Consider the following 21,586-nt stretch of genomic DNA (forward strand, 5'->3'; position numbering starts at 1 on the left):
TAAGCATGGCGTGCTCCCAAACACATGGCTCTGATAGTCGCCCTCCTAATTTAATCCACTTGTTTTGTTTTCGTTTGAGCGCATATTTCACACGGACTAACTTTCGTATCAAGACTTTTCTGAACAGCAAAGGCGGCTTTTGTCACACAGATGTGATCAATTTTGAAATGCTGTGTGCAATCTTTGCTTCGTGTATGTGGCACCCGGTGCACTTCAGGATCATTTGTTTTTCCGCCGCAGGTTCTTCCTGGCTTGAAGCTCAGTCTGTGCATGTAATTAACATCAGTGCTACCAAATAATGATTCTCACAGCTCCCCATAAACAGGGATTGGAACATTTTGAAACTTCTTTAATCCGAATGCCCCATTGAATAAATTAACAACATTTAAATGGGGGGGGTCACAATTTTGGTTGTAAACATAGGTCAGTGCTCTTGACAGTGTTTTGGCCAGCAGAGAAGGCCTTGATGGTCACTGGAACAGGCACACTGCCAATCAAGCTGAATTTGAGTATTTCCCCCAACCACCTCCCAGCACCCCCTTCCAATCCAAGTCGGCAAAAGCCTGATTAAAAGATGTCTCTAAAAGATTATACTGACTGATCATCCTGTAACGTGAGGTGTGTTAAGAGGGATTCTTCCTTCCTGATCTGCTGTGAAAAAAGGTAAACGCCCACTGTCGTCAACGTCAAACATGTTCGGTATTTGCGATCCACAATCCTTATGTGTGTGTGATCAACACCGAATAGAGCTGAGCCACGGAATTGGTGATTTTGACATTCCAAGGAACCATTGCCAATTAGGAGGCGACCTGTAGCTCGGGAAGTAAATAAACGAGCACGTGTTTGTGTTGAGATTTCCTTATATTTTAAGGATTTGGACCTGTGTGCATTCAAGAAAAAACATATCTTAACTACCTGGTGATAATCAGCTCAAAACATTCCATTCATTATCCAAGTTTGTCAAACTACTTAATTTAAAGCTGTGGTGAGTAGCTTCTGTTCCCCTTTAGGCTGGAATTCTGCATTACAACAACAGAGCTGATGCTTTGATGTAGACGTAGGCTAAGCCTCACCCTCGCCTTCTCACCGTGCGCGTTTTTATTCTGAAGGACAGCTAGTGAGAGAAAAAGATAAATTATTCGAAGGAAGTAATGTAGGTTTATTTTCTGCTACAGAAACTGAAAATCTGATGTTTTGTGAGCTTTTACAAACATGCGCTTCGCCCATTGCGAGCAAAAATGCGACATTTCTGGTCTGTCATGTTTGGTGCGCCAGCCCGGGAACGTCACGTCACCTGTTGTCAAAAAATACAAAAGATCAAATGCTTGAAAAGATGCCGATAGACATGACCCACATTGTGTCATCTCGTCAATTAGTGGCTTAGCTGAAAATTATTATCATTATTTTTTTTAATTACACACTGCACGAAAGGAACAGGGAAAAAAAGCGCTGTCTTGTTGTCCATGTTTTAAGCCATCAATCAAAACTAGCCGCTCACTGAAACCATAACATAATAAAAGATGCTTTTGTTGTTGATTTAAGATGCGCCGTGTTGAAATGTGATGCTAGTGCATTGATACTGTCCCATAATTGATATGGACACCACACACTGCAGTGTCTTTGGAAAAGCGATGAATATTACCTTTTAAAAAAAATATCACAAAATCAGATCACGGATAGCCCCATATGAACTTTTTCAGTTGTTGAAATGTTTCAATAAGTGAAACCCTTTGAAGAAAAGCATGTTTTTTTTTGTTTGTGTGTCTCTGTATTATCTTTGCATCAGAACCTGTGTGATCTTCAAACAACTCAATATGACCATCAGTCGCCGTTAATTCTCATCATGTGACCGCAGAGCAGTTTTGAGTGAAACATCAATGGGCAAGGCCCAGCAATTTCAGGCACTGCATCAAAAGGCGTCATGGACAAGACGGCTACTCTTGAGTCACGATGGCGGCTTTCATAGAACTCTCTAATTTGGCAGCAAAGGAGCAAAGAAGACAAAATGGCCAAGAGGCTTTGTTTCCCAAAATGACTCAAATGCGGGCATCTGTCTTCATCTGGTTGCTGTAAATGCACATTTAACACCAAACACATAAACTACACTTGTGTGTTTGGTTCTCCAGCTCAAGAAAGTTTTCACACAAAGGCTCCACAGGCGCTGCCAAATGCTGCTAGCTGGCCACTTTCCAACAGGAGATTCTGAGCCAGACACACCAATAACATCCACTTCACTTCCTGTAATGATTCACCTGGACGCTGGGCAGTGGCCAACAATAGTGCCCCACTGGGAGAAGGGATTAGGGTGTTTTAAATAAGCCCCATTGGCAAAAACCTCCAAATGGGACAGTGATTACTAACTGGCGCAATAAAGCCTCCTCGGCTGTCTGCGCATTCTGGCGTGCACATGTGAAGACGTGTATTTGTGTGTGTACGTGTACAGTGTGTGTATAACCACCAATTAAAACCCTTCACGTATTGTCTTCGATTTACAAATTGAGGATTAAGCATCATCAAACCTTGCATCACGTGGGACTATTTGGACTTTTCGATCACACAATCGAAATCAGACTCGTTTTGGACAATACAAATACGACAAATAAATACAGTTGAACAATTTGATTATTTCACTGACTCGCATATTATATTTGAATCGGCTCAGCAAGGGATAGACCTCATCTACTTGCGACTATGAACTTTATTAGTACTGTACCTTAGAAAATGGATGGATGGATTTTAACAGTAAGGGCTCTATTGTTATGTCAGGCACAAGTCTGGTGCGGTGAGCGGCAGATCTGCCCAGAGGCAAGTTAGACGGGGCGTTGGTAATTTCTCAATTCATCAAAATTTTGAACAATAATTTCCTAAATTTACACGCGACTTTCAGTATACGAACAGTTTTGTGATAGATCAGTCAATGGATTTATGTTGTAATTCCTCTCGCACTGCGTAACCATCGTTGGGAACGTGCATAACAAATTGCGGTGATCTGAAAAATAGCCAAATTGCTCCGCGGCTTCAAGTCAGAAGCTGCTGCAGATGGAGACGGAAGTCCCACCTCCGCATTCATGATCATGTAATCACATATGTTTGTTTTTAACCACACACACTGGTTGAAAAAAAAAATTTGGTGGCTGGAACGGTTTAATTGCATTGGCATTTATTTCAATGGAAAGCATTACTTCGATTTATGAACATTTCAAGTTACAAATAGGCTCACTGAACCAACTTTTTTTGGTGATTTTTCATTTGCTGCTCTGTTTCGTTTTTTTTTGTTTCCGTTTTTTTAATCTGTGTGATTACTTTTTTGTTTGTTCAGTATTTATGTTTCATCTTTCGTAATGTGTTTTTATTTCTTTCTTTGCAGTTAATTTTCTTTTGTTTGTTTTCTTTTTATTTGTGATTTGCTGTTGTGTGTGTGTGTTTTTGCTTTGTGTTTGCCATTACCTTTTGGTTTTGTCATTTGTTTTGGTGACTTGCCCTTCAGGGCCACGGTCCATCACTTTCAATAGCCTGCACACTATTTCGCTCATGGTCATGTGCCGCAGTGTCTGTATTGAAGAAGCGCACCCCACTGTCGTGTGACCTCAGTCACATGATACCAAGTTGAATCTGACACATGTTGTACTTGTGTGCTTGCAGCAGAGATCAATTTATGTTTGTGAACAGTAGTCCCTCATTAGCACTGTTTTCATGTGATCAGGCTGCACCGCAAGGCGCTCGCGCATGTGCGCACACGCACGCACACACACACACACATCTGAACAGTTGAATACAAAATCACGCGCACAAATGCACCACATGACCAGATGAAGAGGAACCATTGTTCACAATCACAGGACCTTTTAACGCAGATGCACACAATTCTCCTTCTGCAACGGAAGGGTAAGAGGCAGCAGCGTTGGCCTTGTTTTGATATTCCGTGGCTGACATGCTTGCACTGATCACAAACACACAGACGCTCCCTCTATGTCTGTGCCTTATCAGTACGTCGTCTGTGTTTCCAACATAAGACAAATCCGTGTCACACCAATGCGGACGCATTTGCAGCAACCACAGGCTGCTCGCTGGCTTGTAATAAGGCTTCATGGAGCTGTCATTGTGGCAGGCAGTGACAGTGGCAGGCCATTAGCCTGCCGAGCCAGAGTGGGTGAGGTCAAACCCCTGACTCCTGTGACTGAGCATTGAGTGGGTGGTGGGGGGGCAGCTGGATCAAAGTTCAAAAGGTGACAGGGGTGGAGACGTTTGACCAGCTCTGACCTCTGGTCCCCATTTTGTGGAGACAAGTCATAAGACAAACATAATCAACTATGATTTATGAGCTAATGGACGTTTTTTTTTTTTTGGTGTGATGTAAAACTTTTATTCACAGGCAACTTTCGAGCTGCTGGACGTTTATGACTTTAACCTTTGCATCTCAAACATGTAAAGCTTTTGTGTTCTCTCCCAGGATAAATAAAGAACACAAAGAAAATTTTCTTTCAGTGTTGTGTTCAGTAGTGGGCGGGTGCTGCAGATGCTTTCGCAATACAAGTTGCACACAGGTACTAAAAATGTGTGCAAATGTCATCGATGCATGAACAACGTCACACTATGCTTAGTATTTTGAGTGTCGCTGGCAGAACCTAACTGCAACATGCAAAAGTGTTTGCTTGATATTTTCATTCCACCTTATTTGGCTATTAAAGGAGATGTTATGCATTTTTTTCACCACCAAGTGTGTGAACATAAATAAATAAATAATAACAACAAAGACATTAATGTAATAAATAAATATTGTGCCCTATTACTCAAGGAGTTCACACCTTGAACTTGCATTTTATTGTGTCCATTGGGGCATCCTGTGAAAGTATGGTGTATAGGACCCTCAAAAAAACAGCTGTTCGGCTTCCATTACCGGCAGTATGTCACATTTTTTTTCCAGTTACAGTTGGTGTCTACCAAAGCTGCCCTTTGTCACCAATTTCGTGATCCACCAAACCACACCTCTTCTATTCCAAGGCTGTGCCCAGAAATTACATTCATAGAAGTTGTACCTCTTCTCCTCACCAGGGTCGCAGGTGAGCTGGGGCCTATCCTGGCTGACGTCGAGCAAGAGGTTGCGCACGCCCTGGACTGACGATTAAATGTAAATGCTGGTCAAGCAACTACTTTGATATGATGCTATGGCATCATTGCTTTTCTCATCATGCGCTCACCTTGAACATTTCTTGCAGAAAAAGGAAGCTATAGTTCAACCCCCCCCCCCTCTCCTCCCACCCCCTTTTCCCACACACCAGCATTGGTTGGGGTGATGGCGGCGGTTGGGGAAGCTGCACATGATTAAGTGCCTAAAGGGGATTGGGTGGATTTGATGCCTCAATGGCAGACTGCACAAACTTTAGCTTTCACAAAGCGATGGTGACAATTACTCTCTGCTTTGGACAGGCTTAAAAAATTAGACTATGGTGGTCTCTGCAGTATTCACAATTTGCACTGATACTGGAACAAGAGTGATTCAGTTGTGTCACGATCAATGCCCTCTTCTCGCTCGCAGCTGTCATGTGTTTGTTACCCGGAGGAGACCTTCAACGCACTCAAGCTGCGTGACGCTCGTGTTAAAACCACATTTAGTCAGAGGGGGAAATGCACCTGTGACACGCTGATATGATCACCTCTCTGACCTGTGAACCACATCCCAAGCAAAAACCAATACATGACGAGAAGTCTCCCTCGTTTGCGCGTCACGGCACCGTCACTGTGAAGTCTTGGTCAGCTACGGATTGCAGACAGAGTGAGGCAGCGAAAAAAAAAAAAAGAAGGGCCTGACGTTATGCAGCTACGGCGAAGAAACCTCTTGATAATCCTCAGGGACGTCATTTGTGTTCCTGTTTTCACCGGTTCGCACAGCCGTATGTCACAATAGCGCCTCATTCTCTATGAAAACAAGCAAGTGCCACACTGTCACTTCCCCTCTTGCACCATGAACTCCTGCTGGCATCCTGTGTCAATGATAAGCATAATCCCTCGATACCTCCTGGCCCCTCTTAGAACAAAAGAACCACAGGAAGAGGTCAGGTCTTTGCCACATAAGCCTGCCAAGAAATTATAGCGCTCCATATGTTTCAGGTTGAGGAAAAGTCCAAAACAAATCCCACGACTGCACAATCCCATCCTACTTAATTAGAGGTTTGTCTTACATACAGAGAGAACCTGTATTATTTGGCTGAGGTTATGTACGCTGTCAGATACTCATAATCACATCATCAGTCTTGTGCATTCAAACATTGTTTGGTTGCGTCGCCGTTCCCAGACCGGCAGACTTTTACTCCTTTCTCCGAGGGAATAAAATAGTTTACAACTGTTATGATATAGTCAGCCATAAATGAGGCTTAAGAAAGAGGCAAAGCTCTTTGTGGTGTCAGTATAAACCAGATCTAGGCTAGATTTAGACCACATGAGATCAAGTGGTCAGTGCGGGAATTATTACAAGAGGTTTTGATGACTGATGGTGTGTTGGCTTGTTTGTCATTTAGCAGAATTAAGCGTAAAATATGACAACGGAGACGCCGGGCTGTTGAGCAGCTGAAGCTGTACGTCAAGCAACAACGGGAAAGAATTTGCAGCTACAAAGCTTCAACAGTTCGCCTGCTCATTTCCCAAACGTTTATTGCAAAGTTGTTAAAAGAAAAGGTGATGTAACAGAGTGGTAAACATGACCCTGTTGCAGCTTTGTAATTTAAATCAAAAGATGATAGAGAATGTATGCACATTATAAAATATAAGGGAGTGGGCCCTATTTTGATGTCCAGTGCAAATCTGCTGCAAAGTGCAGTCTAACTGCATGGTTAGACTGCACTTTGCACCAGACAGTTTTCATTTGGTATTTTCGTAGAAGTGTACGCTTAGAAACAGGCATTTGCGCCGGTGTGGGCGTGAACATCGCCGACTTGTTTGCCGGACAATGGAAGCGGCTCTTCTCATTCTTTTTCTATTCAGCACAGGCGTAGGGTCTACTTGGCTGGAGTACAGGGCAGGAGATCGAAGTTAAGTACATTCATAATCTCCACTTGTGGTTGAAGTAAACTTGGCTGGGGCAATAACAGATCACGGCTGTAAAGCGTGTACCTGGATAGCGCCTTGCATTCCGATTGTTCATGTCAGTGTGTTTTACTTTACATCATCCACAAGTGGAGATCTTCTTGCAGTTCCTTATAAATGTACTTTGCACACATCTGTCTCCTGCATGGACCCCAAAGAGTCAGTTCTTCATCCGCCAAGTAGACTGTGCGCCTCTCTCGCGCTGGATTCAAAGCGAATCAGAGGCGCTGCTTCCATTAGCCGGAAAGCAAGTCAAATGTGTTCACTCCCACAATGGCGCAAATGCAAAATACCAAAAGACAGAAAACTAACGTTTTGCACTAGATGAAAGAAGACCCCCTTGTGTTTAGTTTCTCTTTAAGACTTGAGACTTACATTACATGTCATTTGCCCATATGTGACTTACTCCCATCTGTGATACATAGTATATCCAGTTTTCATTTTGCAGTGAAAATAAGAAACGGTTTATATGAGAGGGGAATGATGGCAGAGAGAAAACAGATGGCTGCAGCCAAGTGGAGACTACAAAGTGAATTACTGCACTGTCCACTCCTTGGGCACAGCATCCATTGTTAACTCATTCACTCCCTAAGACGTTTTTAAATGTCTTTTCAGACTTGGTCTAGAATTGGCTGGTACTGAATGAGTTAAGATGATGATAGCATCTGTGTTTTTGTTTCAAGCAGTGCATCTTGGTAATGATGATGCAGTCACGACAAGTTACAGAGGTTCCTTGCATTATGATGTCACTGACATAAGATAAGATAAGATAAGAAAACCTTTATTAGTCTCGCAATGGAGAAATTCCCAATTCACAGCAGCCAAGTTATGAAAGGAAGAAGTAGAACAACAAAATATAGGAGCTGCTGGAAAGGCAGCCACTCACGAGGCGCCATTTTGAAGTCAAAATAACAAATGCATGCAGTGATTCGAGGTTATGCAGTGGCATAAAAATACGCCGTCACATGGCTCAGTTACTGCTGTATTTGCTTTTTTCATTCGATTTTTAAAAATATATATTTATGGCCCAAATGTTTTTTTCACCAAAATATTTACAGAAATTATGACTTTTTACTGCTGCCTTAGCTTAGTGAGTGATAGACTGTGGTGCGCTATGGCTTGATCTACATTATTTACTGCCATCCGAAGATGAGTACGCCCAACTGTAAGTACAGCACAAACATAAGTTAGAATCCGACAGCTTGGCTCGAACCTTTTGCACAGAGTTTGCATGTTTTTTGCTTGTCGGGTGGATTGGAAATTCTCATTTGCAGGAGCTACGTAATTGTGAATCGTCGCTGGTCGACCTGTGTCCTGTGATTGACTGGCGACCGGTAATTCAGATGGTATAGGCTCCAATTCACCCGTGACCCTGAATCGGATGAGCCATGGAAAATAAATGCCTGCAAGTTAGAATTAAATGGAGAGACTCATGTCATGTCACTTCACCTGGATGTCGACTTGGATAAGGTGTTGATATTAAGTGAAGGTGTGGTGGCGACACGTTTTGGCAAACCACCGCCTGTTGGACATTACTCACACCCCTGCTGGCGTCTGCAATCTATTTGTGTTCTCTTCTCCTTCAATCGCATGCAAGATGGTTACATAAATCACCAGTGTGAACCAAGAGCTGATTAATACGACTCAGTGCAAATGGAGGGCAACACAAAACAGCTGTTTGTGCCTTCATGGTTTATGAATGCTGCAAAGCCAACATCTTTTTTTTTTCTTTCTGTTTAAGTTGAAAATGTGGAAGTGGATGCCGTCCAAAATACGCTGTGATGCCAAGCTTTTACCGTGATCAAAATTAGACAGATGTTGGTCCTTGACATTATTATGCTGTCATATCAGCTGAGTTGTGCTCCAAGCAGAGATTCCGGGCTGGTGTTGGTGAAAAGCAACACTTGCCAAAGAGGTAATGAGAGTGTTCCATATTTTGACTTATTGGCCACCTCAAGGTTCAACATGGTGACTTAGTAGCATTGCAAGCTTGGTTAAAGTCATCAGATGCACGTTGAGAAATCAATTCAATAAAAAAAACTTGCGCAATTCCATCCTTCAACGCCTCTTTGACAGGCAATCCGGTTCAAAAGCTCTGCTTATCTATCTCATCAAGGTGGAGGTTGTAGTCGTCATAAAACGACACATTTTCTTCTCCCCTTTCCCCCTTTTCGCCAAAGTGCTGCAATAATTGATTTAAGCGCTGTAACTTGATCTGCATCTGGCATCATCAAATGTATCCCAAGATTTATTCAGTTTTGGGAAAAACAGACCTAAGCGAGTGATTTATACCGTGAGGGGCAAATCATGCTTCATCAGTGTAATACCAGACCACAACTGCTGCAGGATAATGATCAGTCACTGCAGTGAGGAAAACACTTCTTTTAAATGAAGCTATGTGAAGCATTACTCGAGTGTAATGAATGATAATGACAAGTTCAAAGGTACAATATTTCATTCTGGTCACACATGTTGAGCGATTGCAAATCTAACTATATTTGCAATCATTCAGAAGAGAAACATTTGCGACCTTATTCCATCAAGAAAGTTGTAAGCTTGACTTCCAAGCAGGACGGTTTAGGTTTCCTAAGTAAAAAGGGTACAAGACATTATTTTTATTGTGGCTTTTTTAGCTTCCGGCTATGTTCTTGTTGCTTCACAAATACGGTGCAGCCTCTATCTAAATTTCTACAGAGTTGGAATTGGCGGTCAATTTGTTTTCATTATTTAAAGGAAGCATGTTGCTTGTTTGTATGCAAAGAGACAGAAACACGCAATACATACCATATTCCAATTTGTTATGTTTGTTTTTCAATTTTGTTGCCATCATCACATTCCTCTTTGCCGCCACGGGTGCCCTTCACAAGAAAAAGCATGAAAACATGTTGGCATTTTTTCCTGAACAATGTAGGTTGTGAATTTCAGCTCACAAATGGTGAGGGAGCATGGCTGAAATGAAATAACAAAACAACAACAACAACAAAAGCAAGTTGATGGACACGAGTCATCTGAAACAGGAATTTATGTGACTGTCGAGCTATTTCTGGACACCAAAAAAAATAAAAGAAAGCCTCTTATGTTGGCCTGAGTACAACAGGAACCTACACTGATAGAACAATGACTCACTTCCCTCTTCATTTTCAAGTACAGTCCTACATTTCATAACAGCAAGGCAGACTCTGCCCACTAGCTTATTCTCATCCACACTTGTGTCAATAATCAAAAAACTGCCAATTTCTTGCATTTAATGGACAATGTTTGTTCTTAAAGATCACATTACTTGGGATACTCATAGACATGTTTGTTCAAAATCTGAATCATGAGTGAAGGCGATTAACAGACCCAAAGCTGACTGATATAGAATTAGTTTAAAGTCAACATTGCTGTCTTTGTCTCACAAGCCATTTATTTCGGTGTCTTATTGTAACCTTGATAGATAGCTACTTAGCTAGGTAGCTAACGAACGACGTAGATAGCTAGCTAGATATCTAACCTGGACTCACCCCCACTCAACCATTTTAATATCCATCCATTTTCCGAACCGCTTGATCCTCACTAGGGTCGCGGGGGGTGCTGGAGCCTATCCCAGCCGTCTTCGGGCAGTAGGCGGGGACACCCTGAATCAGTTGCCAGCCAATCGCAGGGCACACAGAGACGAACAACCATTCACGCCCACACTCACACCTAGGGACAATTTAGAGCGACCAATCAGCCTGCCATGCATGTTATTTGGAATGTGGGAGGAAACCGGAGCACCCGGAGAAAACCCACGCAGGCCCGGGGAGAACATGCAAACTCCACACAGGGAGGCCGGAGCTGCACTGTGAAGCCGACGTGCTAACCACTGGACTACCGGGCCGCCCACCATTTTAATATGCTTATATTTATATTTTATAATGTATTTATATGCTTTTTGTTCTTCTACTTCTCCCTTTCAAAATGTTGCTGCTGTAAATTGGGAATTTCTCCATTGTGAGACAAATAGAGGTTTTCTTATCTTGTCTATTTAGCTCGCTAGCTAAGTTAGCGAGCTGGATAGATATCCTGTATCCACAAGGGAAATTCACAAAACTTTTGCCAGCGTTTGGCTGAATCATAGACAAAAAGAGGAAAGAGTGAATGGAAGGCCAACTTACATTGGAAAGCCTTCTTTAGAACATCAAACGATGAGTGTTGCTCCCAGCAGTCAAAGGGGCTCTGGGGGGACGAAGTTGCAATTTCCTGGCAGTGAGAGGCTGGACATGTGGGCACTGCTCACTACATCAAACACACGAGACCTCAAGGAGAAGTGACGACACGCTCAAACCTTTTGTGTTTGACATCTCTTTTTGCCTGATTTCTTACTCCCAACCATCTCTCCCGTCTGATGTTTTCAAAATATTTTTTTTTAACTTCATTTTCATGTTTACAAATTTATTCTCGTAGTTTGATGACTTTTTCCTCAGGGGTGACCAAAGTTGTTGTTTTTTTTACAGGTTGGCACAAAAACGTCTTCATATCCTAAACATTTTTTTTACTACATCTCAGAAGATGTTTTATTTTTCATACATTCTCTAATCATACACAGCACTGAATCGATCCTTCTATTTTAATTTGTAAAAGTTGCTGTTATCTTTTATTTCCTTTTGCTAATTGGTCTGGTGAAATCAACGCGTTCCATTGTTTTACAGTGACAAGGGCGCCGTTTTTGAAGTTACCAAATATGGTTCCATGCTGCTGAAGGGTGCTTTGTGATTGACTGGCCACCAGTCCAGGGTGTACCCCGCCTCCCGCTCACAAGTGATCCCGAACGGGATTAGCGGAAGAAAACGGATGGATGGATAGATGGATGGCTGCCTGCTAAGTGGTTAAAAATGAAAAAAAAAAAAAGGATAATTGTCTGACTAAAGGGGGTTTCTTTGCAAAGTTTTGCTCACTCAGACTCTCCCTTTTCACTTTTTATTTGACCATTTTAAGGCTAACATATTGCTGATTTATTGTGCCCCCCCCCACCCTTGCTCAAAGGCAAAATATGAACCGGATGATTTTTTATAATTTTTTTGCTGACAATGCTTGCACATGTCAAAGGGAATACTGTATGTTCCGATTTGAGATCCCTGCTCGTTGATAGCAGTGTTTGGGCAAGTTACATTGAAAATGTAATATATTTCGTATGAGTCGATATAAAACTGCTCAAAAATAAAGGGAACTCTTGGAGTTACCTTGTGTTGTTTAAGTGTTCCTTTTTTCAACTTTCCTAACAATCATTTTGATGACACTCTGAAAATAGGACGTAACACAACTGATTATTAAATGAAAGTCATTTTACTTCGAAACTTCATTCTAACATTTAATTCTTAAGGAGTTGTCTTCTTGAAATTGAACATCAAAAATAAATGTTGCGTTAAAAACTAAGAATATAAATTAAAACATCAATATCAAATGACAATGAAACCTGCTTTTGGTTTATGTCACCATCGAAAAAAAAATATTTTGAAGAAGTTCCATTTTAAGAGGCCATTCTGCCTTTCAGGCGAGTTTTGGTTCATTTGGTCTTTTGTTCTGACTCCCATTTTCGAAAAACATGCTTTTTATTTTTGCACAAACTGTACTGTCAAGCAGGGAGTGTTCAGGGCTTCTGTGATGTATGCACAAAGATGTTCTACCGTGAACGAAGAAAAAAGAAAAGGAAAAATAGATCGCTTTGAATTTATGTGGGAAGTTTTCACTGCCAAACATTGATGTCAAGATTTTAGATTTATTTTATTGGCTACCAATCAATGTTCTCCAGCCGTTATGGAATATTGTTTTATGTTAAAGCAGGGGCCTTGTTGATTTTAAATGACATTTGACCCTTCAGTACTGATTGCATTCTGATAAATTACAGTATAATGTGTTCATGAAAAAAAACAACAACTTTGATTGCTAGAATGGGATGCGTCACATCCTGTCTTTTGAATGTCTCCAAGTGTCTCTCTGCACCCAAATGTGGAAACCAAAATGTCTGCAAGTTGTTCATTTTTATTATTATAAATAAGAAATAACATCCACCCCCTTATACTCCAGGCCCATCTCTTACCACGTAGCAACACTGTCAATTGAACCTTTTATGGATTCAGATTGCCTGGCAAAAGCTGTAAAAGGAAACAGTCCACTTTCATGGCTTTGCGGGTTTGGACGGATGTTCGGCAAACTGCAGATGTCAACATGGCATACATCACTTTAAAGCACAAAAGAAAAAAAAACGTGGTTGTGAATAATATAGGGAGAGGAGAAACTGGAGTATGTATCAATAAACACTCTGGCTCATTTTCGCTTGTCAGTCATCAGGACAAAGAGTTAAACAGTGATGGGAGCTTACTGGAAGCACACAGACTATTGAGTGTTGTTGTGAATATTACAGGTGGTTATGTTGTCACGTGAATTCTGTCATTCCCATAATTGTCACGACAGGCGTATTTTACAACACTACAAATGTGTCACTCTAGTAACTACTTGAATATGGATGAGATTCACAGTGTATAAATGAGGGTTTTTTTCCCCCTGCTTGCCTTGTGAACAAGATCCAAACTTTTTTCAACTAAACCACAGTTATTGCTGCCGTTTCCAAAATGACCTACATAAAAGTTTTGAAAGAACAGAAAATAAGTGTTGCCAGCGATGGCGCTTTCAAAAGTGAAATACCCAACGGTGACATTTTGATGTGTTATGCGGGACAGCGTAATGACAGGCCTCTCACCAGCCAGAAAGAAATATATCAGAAAATCTTGCTGTCCGACCATGAAGTACATGCCGGCTCAATGCAAATGAAATGAACCGAAATGTTTGATCACATTTACAAATGTTATTGGTTAGAGACAGACTGTTCAAGATGAGTTTTTTTTTTAAAGAAAACAGCTGGTCAAGCAGGAAAATAGTTGGCTATGAATCGAATGAACAGAACTGGCAAATACATTGTTAGTTTAAGAATGAAAACAGATTTTAGTGCTGCTTGTCAACATCCACCACAATCGTAAATGCATCAACAGATTTTGTGGTGCAATACTGACGATAAAGTTGGACATACATTGAAATCGATATAAGCGCTATACTATTTATTATTAAATGGTTGTCTGACAGTGGTCTCAAAAATGAAACAAAAAAAAGGCTCTTTGTAAAAACTGGCCTTGAGAATAGCGCCAGGGACTGCTGGGACATTTCCTCTTAATTATTAATCACAGGGGTGGTGTGTTATCCAAAAAATATACAGTATGCGGTGTTTCGCATGTTTTGCATCACTATTCCAACCTGTTGCAAACTAAACTAAAGAGCCGCGTATTTCAATATATTCGCACATACAGCGCCCACATAAAACCTTTTTCCTTTCAGAATCAATAGTTTGGAATTGTACTTTTCTGCGTGGGGTGCTGGTGAGTGAACGTGCGATTCTGACTAAAGCAATGAGTTCGCCGGTGCGTTTCCACACACAGATGTGCACGTGCGTGACACACACACACACACACACACACACACGCAGATGGCCCCAGGCACCAGCGACAGTCGGAGGCTATAATTTAGAAAAGGCAGGCTGGAAGGCAGGTCTTGGTCTGACTTGCCTCAGGTAACAGCTAAGCCTGCAGATCTGAGTCAAGCACTTTTGGACTGGAAAGGATGGCCAATTTGCTTCGAGCGCAGGGTAGGTTGGAGCTGTGGGAGCAGCTGAGCTTGTCAACAGATTAATGCGTCAAGCTAAGTGACAGGTCGGCCCCCCCCCCCCCTCCCCATCCCTCCCACTGTAGCTCTCACTGCATTTGGTTTCTAAGAACGTCTCATATCTCTCGATACCCTCTGGGACGAGTCCACCCCCCACCCCTGCTCAACTCGAGCCAGGTGCCACTGTTGTTGTAGGCCAGGCCTTCGTCTTTGCAGCTTGAAATTGCGAGTCGAATTTTCCACTGGCACACTTTTTCGAGTTTACCATGTCAGCTGCCCTGTTAATGCTGACCAGATGAGGCACAGATGGGAGGCGTGGAAGAGGTGAGAGGAAGGCTACATGCGCAAAAGAGACAGCAACACGATGAGTGTGAAGGAAATGACACAGCTGCAGGTGTTGCGCGCCGTTGGGATGGACCTAACTACTTGCTCAAAGTCTTGGAAATGGAAGTAGTAGTAATGCACACACAGAGTTGGCAAAGTTGTCCTCAGCCTAAGGGGTTAATTAATCTATTTTGATTATTCTAATTTGTCGCTTTCTTTCTCCTTGACGAATAACACCAGTAAACTAACAACATGCAGGGCCCTATTTTCGTGCGTTGGTGCCTGTGCGCTCGGGGTAAAACGGCCGCATCGTCATTTTCATGCTGGGGCAAGTCAAGTTTAGTCTCGTGTTGATGATATTTGTCAATTCTATATTTGGATTATTTTAGGAAGCTGTGGCTACCTCAAACGTTTTTTTTTTAATATTGTTGACCAACAAAAAGAGTGTTTGATAAACTTGTTTTGTTCACAGTTAAAGCCTTGGATATAGTAGCACTCCGAAAGGAATACATCCAATGGTGGCCCGGGGACTTTTTGCAAAGTACAACGCAGTGGCTGCATAATCATAGTACAGAATTTACAAGAATGCATATGGTTGCCGCACAGCATAATTGTCCTTATACCTGTACATTTTTGCACCCCGTTGGATATGTCACTCGGCACCGTGAGTATAAACGTACCAGAGCAGACAAGTGACCGGCCGTGCTTCTTGTGTAAAGAATCTGGGCTCCAGTCATGGTGGTCAAATGATGCCTTTGATGAGCCTGTCTGCAAACCAAAGTGTGCTGGCTGTGTGTGTGTGTGGGGGGGGGGGCAGCTATGTTGGATGAAGGGAGGCAGAACACGGGTCAAACACTCCCTTTGAAGACCTGTATGCACCCAAGCCAAGGACAACATGAAAGGAAAAGACAAATTGGAACAAATCGACAAAATACAGTCCGGTTAGCGGCGTTAACAGTCATCTTGATCTCATTTGCTTTGTTGAAAGATTTTGAAAAAGTCCGTGATTTGGCTGATTTATCGACATGATGTGCAGACAATTCCTATGATGAGGAGGGCACTTCCAAACATAGATCATGCTTGATGGGCATATGCATTTGATATACAGGTAATGCCACAAAACTGTCATCATATGACATTACATCATATCATTACAACCCTAATGTGTGCTCCTAAAACTTTTATTTTTGATTTGGTAGACTATAAGTGAGAACCATAATTGTTCAAATTCTTCATCCTTGTCATGTCATACTTTTCACATCTTTTTATTGCTAGAATTTATGGAGCACAATCATAAATGGCGCCAAGCCAAAAGAGAAAATTAGCCCTGTTTCTGACTGACAAACTTTTGCCGGACCAAAAATGGCTCCTTCAACAATATTGTTCACACAACACTTTGATTCGCTCCTCTTTCATCGATAACTTCTTCAAAAAACAAAGTGTATGCAGGAAAAGTGGTTAAGATTGCACGACTGTCTGTGTCTTATGTGTTGTGTTGTATTATTTTGTCATTTATGTTAACTGTTCTTTTGATGGTGGCGCGGGCACCCGCAGCGGCTCCTCTTGTTGTCTGGTTGAGAGGGAAGAAATTTCATCAATTTGCACAGACAGCACATTTGACAATAAAGCTGTAACTTGACTTGATTGTCAGAATTATGAGAGCTTACTTGTTCACATTTGATAAGATGCATCATTTTCGATCATCAAAATCATAGAAATGCTCCCTGTCCAATGTAGTAACCGCTGTCCCCGAAAGGGTTAAATATGGAATACATGCACTGCCATATTAAACCGTCATATTTATGTCCGTCAGTGGACAAGGTACTACTGCATTCCATCATGACAATTGCACTCCAGTGGAATCAATTGTACAAGTATGTTGCCAAGTGGTAAAGGTCAAATGTTATTGGGGACAAAATCAGCCTACCACCCAAACATCAAGCCACAGCATCCCTAAAGGTACGGGGGGGGGGGGGGGGGGGTTCCCTGCGTGTACCAGAAGCACCATGTCAGATGCTCGTCATATTAGACGTGCTTTCAAGTGAGTGGGTCTGCATGCAGCAAGCCAAAATATGCGCCTGTCAACTTAGAAACCAAACAAGTACAAAAACAGTAACATTATATAAAAAAATAAAATAAAATAGCCTCTTGCATTAATGCAGCAGGCTCTCGTCACTATCCCTCATCTTTAATGTTTCCAGCGGGCCGCCGTGAGGCCGGCGCGCTTTGTTGTGAGCGCTCTGACAGTGAGTGGAGGTCTCAGGAGGGACATTGCCGAAAGTTGAAAGCTCAACAAGCTCTGTGAAGTGCCTCGCTTTTATGTTGCACATTGTGCCGGAGCTGCCGCACGGGCAGCGCAAGTCCAAAATACAAACTTATTTCAAAAGCACTTTGTGTCAGTCGCCACCTCCTCCTCCGCTCCCGGTGAGTTGTTGCGTCTGTTCGGAACTTCATTAGAGGTAGATATCTTTGAAAATGCGGGGCTTTTTCAGTGTTTTGGCCCCCCCCCCCCCACCCCCATCACACACATGACAGCCTGCAGCAGCAGTTGGTAGCCCATGCTGCATGTCAAGAGTAACATCTTATTAAAGTGTTGATTCTTGCCTTGGGCTGCTTCCAGCAGCGTTCAGGTCAGGGTACATGTCAGGACACGGAGGCGGCCATAAGACTGTTCGCGGCACTGCAATAAGATTTAATTGCTGTTCTGCGTGTGCCTGTGATGAGTCACATTGTGGTTGCCACCGCTGCCATTTAACACCCCCCCCAACCCCCCGATGACTATCAGTATTACCTGCTTATTTTGTTAATTGTGCTCAGGGTGATGGCGACAGGATAAAATATGACTGATGCAATGCTCAACTGGAGTTAAATGTCATATCTCACGGTACATTGAACATTTGACAAATAAAATACCTTTAGCTTGATTTTGAAAAGACCTCAGGCCTAATAGATCAGTGCTTGTAAGTCTTATTTCGTGTCATCGTTTGCCCTCGACTTCTTTTTAGGCCTTTCAGGACTTGAAGGGTCAAAACTTGGTAGAAATTTGAATCGCATTGAAGATTCACAGTCCATCTTTTGATCCTTTACTGGCCTCTGCTCACAAAAGTTGTCACTACTATCTCTCTCTTTTTTTTATTGTAGATGCTATACCTTGTTGGGAGGGGGGCAGCCCTTGACTCCTACTTCTGGTACTGAATTATTCGTCAGTTGTGAGACAAAGAACAACAACTAAAGTGAGCTCAGTCTGAGAGTGGTCTCGTTGACAGAATCATAGTGTGACTATTGCAATGGCTTGAGGCACTGGACAAATGCCAGGAGGGAAGGAGGCGAACTGGGGAAGAGCTACGCATTGTCGACAAGGAAGCAGTGGCCTGCAGGCTAGAAAAACAAGTTCGTGATTACCAGGTCAAGTATTAGTGATGGGAATTTTGGCTCTTTTTGAGAGCTCATCAAGCTCCCGAGTGGCTCCTTAGTTTTTTTTTTTTTTTTTTTTTTAATCACTTCAATTGTCAAAGTATGTAAAATGAATTTAGAATTTTTTTGCCCCAGTTTTCAAATGATTCAGCTTCCAATGCGTCATTATTTTCGGGGGGCTAAATTTCATCCTAGCTTTTGTACATCTGCTGGGTTTCATAGATAAAACGTGACTTTTTAGTCGGCCGCAGCGTGGCTCAACCGAAGACGAAGGATCACGTCTGAACTTGCGTAGCACATTCACTACGGGCTATGTTTTATAACCATGCCTCACTATGGTGGTTTGTTAAGCCCAAAAAGGTGCATGTATTCACTAGTTGGTGCAGATCGTCAATGGTTAGTGCTCAGACCCAAAGCGAACTGCACCACGTCCATTTGGAAGAGCACCGAAGCCACCTCAAAAAAAAGGATCGCGGTCATTACGTTTAAGTGTCTTTGGGTGTTTTGAAAGGCGCTTATAAATAAAATGTATTATTATTATTTGATCCGCACCAGGATTCCGTTTATGTGTACTCACATAAGCAGACCAAACAGTGCAGGTTTGAATACACACTTGGATCAAAATGAAATGCGTTTCTCATGATAAGATGATCAACCATGTTGTTAGGCATCAAAAACATGCCACTGAGAATAAATAAAAGAATAAATTCCTGTGAGGAATTTATCAATACCTTTAGAACATTACCTCAACCGTATAACACGATCACACGGACTGAATTTTATTGGTGCGTCTGTACAAATCCATAAAAAAAAATATCCACGCTCAAGAGTTAATTTTGCCTGCTAGGAGATTTAAGAGGGACGGTCTGTAAATCAACTGATTCATCACGTATAATGTCTTCAGCGAACTGAGAATGTGGCTGAACCAAATACTGAAAAAGCTGAGGACGGCAAAGCCATTCTTGGATCCTTCTTTTAATCCAAAGCTCTTATCTAAGAGATTTCAAATACAGTCAAAGAGTCTCTGTGGTGTTTTATTAGCAATGTAAAGAGGCCCTGTCCAGATAAGAGGCTCTTTATGGATGGCGTTTCCCCACCACTGGAGGCCTCGGGGCCCACCAGAAGATATTAGATGACTCCACTGTGGAGCCTGGAGTCGTCAAGCCAGCTGTTCACACAAAACCTCCACAGACAAGACACCGAGCCACAGAGGAGGGCACGCAGGGCCAATAAAGTTGGGTCAGGTGCAGGCAATATGCCACTGCCGGTCTTTGAAAAGTCGGGATTTGTGTATTCCGTGTTTACATTGACCCAATCCTGTGCAGAATGCCGAATGAACCTCTTTGAGCTTATTGAAACATGTCATATAGTCGTCGTTCTCAAATAATGGCATCTTTTGAAGTGTTTTTCAGAAAGTCCAAAAAAAAAAAAAAACAACCCGGAAACAAATACTGATTATATTTATCAATACTTTCATTTCACGGGTAGAATTCAATGATCTGTTTAACTATGCATGTAGCCGATTTTAGCGGAGGTGGCCGGCATACTGAGGAGATGTTTAAAAAGATATGCGAGGTATTTTTTTTAGATTTTTAAGAAGAATAATTTTAAGAGGGTGATGATATGTCGTACCCTGCAAAAACACAAACACACACAAGGGCACGAAAAGGCCGGGGAAAGTGTGGAGTGTCGCGGGCATTTTGTAATCTTGGAAGCTTGGCAACCTGCAAATGATACAAAATGCGTTTACTTCTCTATGACCGGATCTGAATGTTCTGTTTAACACACAGACGATTGCTCTGGGGTGTACAAAGTCAATGAATCACTCGAGTAACAATTGTGAGCAAGTGTGCCTAAAATGGAAGGGAAGGCAGACAGTGTGATGAGATGCTAAATAATGAGCGGGTTTCATAACGTCTCTTCCTCCTCCATTGAGACAAGGAGAGGGCAAGGCAGGATGTCCTGACCAGACACAGCGCTGAGCTCGCTATTCACTTGTCCTGCCTTGCTAGTGTCTCTGCCGACGCAACAAGCAGTGACCCGACACGCTGCACAACATTAGGTACACCGGCACGGATCCAATTCAAGCGTTGTACATATAAGTTTACTTTCATTCTACCTAATGTTAAATGCTTGGGCGGGGAATTGCACTGCATCATATGGGGAGGATTTATTGCAATGTGACTAAATCCAAAAAATATTTGAACCTTTTCAGGGACAGCGGTTAAGTCAGTGGACGGCTTATCAGGTTACAGGTTATCATTATTGGTGCATGAACGGGTTAAAGGCAACATGCAGTGACGTTTTACATTACTGTAAACTCCAACCACAATAATCAACATGTGGAAAAAAATCTATCAAACAGAGTGAGCGTAGTAACGATAAAGCAGAAGTTGAATACCTTTTGAAGACCTTGAGTGGCGCTCGTTCATTAGGCATACGGTTCCTTTAAAAAGTCAATTGGAAGAGCCCCCTCTTCCCCGTCGTGGGGCCCGAGATGAGGACCTGGTTTCAAAATTGCACGCTTCAATCTGCTGCAAGATGCTGACATCAGCAACAGCCGCGCTGGAGGTCAGCCGAGGTCATGGCTGCCAATCACCCGCGGCAAAAATCACAACAGCCTCGGCGGACGCTGGCCATTGCTGCTGAGGTGCAAGAAAAGAGGGAAAGGACGGAAGAAGTGAATACCGAGTGTGTTGACACCAACCGTCCAAGCAGCTGGATAGAACTTTAAGGCTGTTGTGGCTGGGGAAAAAAAAAAGAAGCTGAAAACTTATCTTTGACTTGCTTAAATGTCTTAATTGATTTGGCAGTAGCCATCAGCTCATATTGGTTGACACATTCAGAACTTGATAATACTGTGTACCTTTTTTTAATTGTTGTATCTTGTCAGTGTATTCCCCCATGGTTATGCCTTACTAACATAAAATTGGGCGTGTGCTTAATAATCAAAAATTTTTTACACAAATAAATGAAAGGGACATGTGATCATTTCTGGTGTCAACATTGCTCAATTGTTTGTCCAAATATTCAACAAGTAGGAATATGTAACAAATACATGTTACAATTAGATGATTGCACAATAAATGAGAGTTGT

At 42.2% G+C, this 21,586-nt stretch overlaps 1 long non-coding RNA gene across 4 annotated transcripts in view; it reads right to left on the minus strand.

The window, feature by feature from the left end:
• Positions 1-14,786, minus strand: part of LOC147196316 (uncharacterized) — a 28,001-nt gene extending 13,215 nt beyond the window's left edge. For all 4 annotated transcript variants that reach the window (XR_015102689.1, XR_015102690.1, XR_015102687.1 and 1 more), the window contains exons 1-2: positions 11,217-14,786; positions 9,865-9,938 (exon numbers count right to left, since the gene is read on the minus strand). This is a non-coding gene — a long non-coding RNA (uncharacterized LOC147196316). The remainder of the gene's footprint in view (positions 1-9,864; positions 9,939-11,216) is intronic.
• Between the last annotated feature and the right edge of the window lie 6,800 nt (positions 14,787-21,586).

Source organism: Hippocampus guttulatus, chromosome 13, assembly GCF_054856545.1.
Source record: "Hippocampus guttulatus isolate MCC_2025c chromosome 13, RoL_Hgut_1.0, whole genome shotgun sequence".
In the NCBI taxonomy this organism is placed as follows: domain Eukaryota; kingdom Metazoa; phylum Chordata; class Actinopteri; order Syngnathiformes; family Syngnathidae; genus Hippocampus; species Hippocampus guttulatus.